The sequence below is a fragment of the Astyanax mexicanus genome, chromosome 2, assembly GCF_023375975.1.
Source record: "Astyanax mexicanus isolate ESR-SI-001 chromosome 2, AstMex3_surface, whole genome shotgun sequence".
NCBI classification, from domain to species: Eukaryota; Metazoa; Chordata; class Actinopteri; order Characiformes; family Acestrorhamphidae; genus Astyanax; species Astyanax mexicanus.
The window spans coordinates 48,266,687-48,272,686 of record NC_064409.1 but is presented as its reverse complement, the minus strand read 5'-3'; positions in this window follow the sequence as shown (position 1 = coordinate 48,272,686).

The following is a 6,000-nucleotide window of genomic DNA, read 5'->3' as shown; positions in this document are numbered from 1 at the left end:
TTCACGCTCCCAACCAGATGTACTAAATGTGACTTGAACGTTAGAATGTGTGTTCCTCCATTCATTCATTTCAATTCTTCGTTCATGAGGCTTCAGTACCTTAGCCTTTACTTTTTTAAGTAAGCCTCTCAGCTTTGTGACAACAAATGTCTAACTCTGTGCTGCCCTGAAAAGATATTAACTCAAAGGATATTAGGTAAACTGTAGAGTTTTCCTTCCTGTATGATCCATTTAACAGTTACTTGGAAGGGATTTTTGTATGACCCATGTCACGTTCTGCTGTATTTCATTTTTTTTATTGGCAGTATATTTGTGGAGGGTGTTTGGGATGAAAACATTAGTTTCTTGGGAAGTTACTTGGAAATGGGTTCTTCCAGGTATTGAAACAATAAACAGTATGGTAACCACTGTGTTTTATGTTAATTAAGGTTTATCTGATGTTAACTGCACTGCAATTGAACCATAGAACATTAGAAAATCCAATAATGTTATCTAACAACTGTCAAACAAACATGGACGTTTTGCACAACTCACACTAGAGGAGGTGAATATAAAGCTATGAAGAGGTTACCTGTAAAATGACAGTAATTAACTGGCAGCAGTTTCTCCAACATATTGTTATTTATCTATAGTACTCAAACGGCAAACTCACTATCACTATAAGTGATGTTACAGGATAAAAACAAAGGGAATACAGAATAAAAACAAAGGGAATCTAAGATTAATCAATAAATGCTAATTATTTTGTTTTATTAAAGGTTTTCAGTCTAGTTTAGGAAACTGAAATAGAGTTTTCTGCCCTCATGGACTGGTTATGTGCCCATCAGGCACACAAATTAATCCTGTGAGATTAAGCACTTTTAGGTCCAATCCCATTTTTCCCCTTGATCCTAGCAGTTAGCCCTACCCCTCAAGTTATAAATCTGCAAATTGCAGAGAGAACAGAACCAATCCAGGCACTGTCCATATTTCAGGCTCATTCTAAACTGGCTAAGCTAATGTAAACAAAAGAGGGAAAGATGGCAGACAAACCAAGTCTCCCTGAAGCTGCGGGAGTCTCACGCATTTTGGCAGTGGCTCCCTGATGCCCGCGAGTCACATATAATCTCCCGGATAAACTCCCAGAACGAGTGCCCCAAACGTGCACACAGACAACAGACTTTTTTTCTCTAATCGCGTGTGGGAAGGAGAGAGAGAAAAAGAGGGTTCTGACTGGCCTGTTCTCTGCAAAGAGTCTGTGAGACAGCCAATCAGTTTTTAGTGTGGACGGGATTTGTTTAGTGAGTGAGAGAAAGCAGATCATGGCGGAGGCAAAATTATTAATTATTGTAATATGATATGAAATGTTTTTGATGTTGTGCAATTTTTTGTGATATTGTAACTGTCAATTTTTGTCGAATAAAGGCTTTTTTCCAAAAAAAAAAAAAAAAAGAAAGCAGAGGCAGGGCCTTCCAAAAAGAAAAAATATAAAACTAATTTCTCCTCTGAATACTCTAAATTTAATTAAAAAAATATTAAACTTAGTCAATATAAAAGTAAAGGTTCGTTATCCTTTGGTGTGTGTGCAAGTTTTTTTTTTTTTTTTTTTTTGGGGGGGGGGGGGGGGGTCAACTTTTGCAACTTGGGATGTCTGAGATGGTGACACAAGCGACCAAAGGAACCCACAGATGTGAGTATTTTTCTTGTTAAACATTATGATAACCACAATAACAACCATATTACCATAGTGTAATGTAGTTTCAATGTTTTATTTTCCGTTTTCTTCATAACAAGAATAAAAAAAATCACAATAGTTGATTTCAGTAGCTAACTAGCTAACTTTCCCATTCCACCTTAAATGGACTGCAGAGGCTGAATTGGAAAATAAAAGAAAAGAAAAGCTAATTTCAGCTCCCCTTTTCACCCACTCTTCTTGTAACTCCGTTCCAAGGGGAATGGATACAAAATGGGAAATGAGAAATGGGATATTATCTAAATCTCACCTAATTATGTGTATAAAAGACACCTGTCATAGAATCAGCCTCTTCTATACAAACATAACCAATGACCTCCAAAGGATGTCAGGGGCAAGGCTGTGCTGAAATGTATATCTGTTATTGTGTTAATGTTGCCTAAATCTATTTACTATCATCATAACTTACATCACCTCTGATCCTTGTGGACCTGTTTGTGCCTGGTATTAACATGCATTTGTCCCTGCATAGTATCTGGATATTATACTTTGACCAAATTCTGTTTACACTTGTGGTAAATGTGCATTTTACCCTCTGAATGTGGTTTGAGAGATCCAGTTTTAATGCCATCACAATGCAATGTGTTTACACCTGATCTGATCTCCAAAACTGAATGTTTATGCCAAGAGCAAACAGGCCCGCTGCAGTCAGACTGTGTGAGATGATTGATTGAGCCTCTCTGTCACTGTGTGTGTTAGTAGCCCAGGAACTGTATGTGAATGAGAGTGAAGTCTTCTGAAATTTGTGTAAGCAAATAACTGAATAACTGCAAGAGCAGAAGCAGAATTGCAGCGTTTTAGTGCTTAGTCAGACTGCCATACCTTAATATACTGTGTTATACTTTACTGGCTGTTCTTAATGTAAAGGGAGGCATGAAAGGGTAACATTTTATAATAAGGGTCATAAAAACAGTACTAAATGTAAGTTAAATAATGTCTCAATTAATTATTAATTATTAAACATTACTAAATGTCAATGCCTAAACATGTTGTAAATAATAATGAATTGAGACATAATGATTAATTACATCGTAAGTAGTGTCAATTAATAATTAGTTGAGACATTTTCTTTTAAATACTTTTAATTAATGTACCCTTATTGTGAGGTTAAACATGATTACTCATTGGTTAAATTGAGACTTTTTAAGTCTTCTTATTGATGTAAAATAAAAGGACTTAAATTAAGGATTAACATATTACACTAAATCTGTTGCAGAATTATATATATATATATATATATATATATATTTTTTTTTTGCAATTGACATTATCAGACACTAAGCACAAACTCCCAATCCATCAAACTTGACACCCAGTATTTTTTTTAAACTGCCCTTCAAATTTACCTTTGTATGTTTGGATTAATGCACTAGATCCTATAATTCTTCACACACTTTTGTAATGCACAGTGAACACTGAAATGTTTACACATCAGTGTTTCTGTTTCACACTTTCCAAAGATTGATGGTGGCTAAGAAAACCTTAGCTGGATATTTAATTTCATATTTACATAAGTAGATATTGTCACCTTGCAAACCTGTTTTGGCAGTTTTTCACTATTAATAAATAAATCAAATCCAGTAGAAATGACTCAAAATATCTTGAAATAAAATATTTCACATTGAATTCCATTAAAAGCTAAGAATATTTCCATGTACACAAAAAAATAAGCAAAAAACGTCAGACATTTTTATGTTGCATTTTATTTTAATTGTTAGAATAAAGGAATACAAAGCAAGAGCTCTTTTAAGAGGGACACATTAAAGAATTCAAATAAAGCAGCTGAAATTTAAAGAAGACAGATAATAATAGCCAGAAGACTTTCGTTAGGGTCACAGTACGTTGTTTCCATGGCGAACAGTAAATAGATGATTAGGGTATTTTTTAACTCTTTGTTTCTGCACTTTGTTTCGTAGCTTGACACTCAGTCTGGTTACAGCTGCACTCTTCCACATAGGTGTAGGTGTGTTTTACTGAAACTCCATTTGCACAGTTGAGGGTCACTACACGGTTACTGGTACGACTGGCCTGACAACAGCTACAGGATGAAGAGCCCAGCTCAGAGTACCTGAAACACAGACAGATATATTGAGAAATTTATATATAAATGTATAGAAACAACCTCCGTGACTGTGTGTGTAAAAAAACTGTGTGTGTATGGAGGGGGTGTTGTACACACTTGCTGTAGCTGTTACAGTCTCCTTCACAGTATGTCTGTTCCACTCTGCTTTCTGACCAGCAGTCGTTGTCACTGATGTAATCAGAGGTGGTCTCTACTTTACATCCCCGCTCCTTCTCCACACCTGTAACACACAAACCATACACACACAGGAGCTTAGAGATTTCTTTTTCTCCGACATTGAACAAATGTGACCAAAAATGACTGACCTGTCCTAAAAATATTGAGAAAAATATATATTTCTGTAAGGAGATACTTACAAACTTGGCAGCAGCCATCAGCTGAAAGCTGCACTGTACCCTGCAGATCAAAAATCACACCATAACATCACATTACATTAAAACACATTTTTAGTTTTTACTTTGTTAATCAGTTCTGTAAAACAGAGCTGGGCAACTGAGGGCCAGTACGGTTGGTTACCAAATTCCCCCACCCTTAGTTCTGTGTAGTTTAAATAACAAAGGTCTGGTTGATATCTTATTGAATTTATATTAAAACATATTGATGTTCCAGTCAAATGTTTGGACACACTCTTTTCATTCAATGTGTTTTCTTCATTTTCTTCATTTTTTACATTGTGAATTTAATATTAAAGACATTAAAGCTGTACAGGAACACATGCAGAATCACTGTATTTTTCGCGCTATAAGGCGCACCGTATTTTAAGGCACATTATCAGTGAACGTCTATTTTCTGGTCTAGTTTCATACATAAGACACTGGATTTTAAGGCTCATTTTAAGAGACACTCTAAGGAACTAATTCAGCAGGTGTCGTCGCTGGGTGCTGGTGAGGGTTAGTTAACTAAGTTAAGTAAAGCTAAGCTAAGTAAACAAAACTGTAATCAAAAATTACTTTCTTTTAAACTCAATTGAGGGCTGGATGTTAATCTACACAGATTGCTCTCCTGAAAACTGTTTATTTGGGTGAGTAAAGCGCTTTCCTTTATTTACAGTAAGCTTGGATTCACAAATTTCTCCAGCACTAGGTTGCAGCATTAGCATTAGCGGCTAACCGCTCCAGCAGTGCTAACTGGGGTTAGCAGCAGGCTACAGGCCTATAATACTCCCCCTAATGCTACTGAAGAGGGCATACAAACTTTTATATATTTTGGTATAACTGTTTGTTTGCAGATTGTAGTAGATTTTGTGTTACATTCTTCCTCTTCTTCTTTTTTATTATTATTATTATTATTATTATTATTATTATTATTATTATTATTATTATTATTATTATTATACAGAATTTGTGTATAAAAGTCAGAATCTTGGTAACAGGTAAATTAAGGAATACCTTACATTTTGAATGACTGAATTAATTTACTGCTAAGATATATCACATAAACCCTTAGCCATACATGAAGTCACATAGAAAATGAATGCAGGTCATTTTGACCAATGTTTTGCATTAGAGGGATAGTAATACAAAAAGGGCTTTTGTTAAAAAAAAAAAACAGAACACTAATAGAAAAATGATGTATGATGATTGAAAATGAGTTAATTGAGAAATACCTTAAATACTAAATAATTTAATTAAGAAAAATAAAACTCAGCCATGTTGCACATCATATGGTTAACACATGGAATAGTGATACTGATCTCAAGGTGGAGCTTGAATTTAGATGCAGATTGTTATCTGATAAATAAATACAGAGTTTCTGTGTAACTGCAATAGAACACTGCAGTATTGACAGTTAATTGGAAATGGGTGTATAGCATCCTGCTACTGAAAAGTAAACATTCTGATACCCATTGTACTTTTTTACCACTGTTCTGTACTTTGTGGTATAACAGTGGGCAGCCATGTTAAAACCAAAGTCATTGTAAGTAAATTACATTGAAATAACCCGGAGAAATTAGCAAACCAAAACAATATAAAAACTCAAAGAAAACTAACACTTTATTTAGATGGTACAAATCAGATGACTAATAGATACTGAACTAACATTCAATTAAATGTCTATTAAAGCACTTTAACTCTTGGTCAAATATAAATGGTTCTACGGAACCTAACCCTACATCACATCTGCCCCAACCTTAACCTTAACCCTAAGGCTAACCTCAACCATGAATCAACCCTAAAACCCAGCC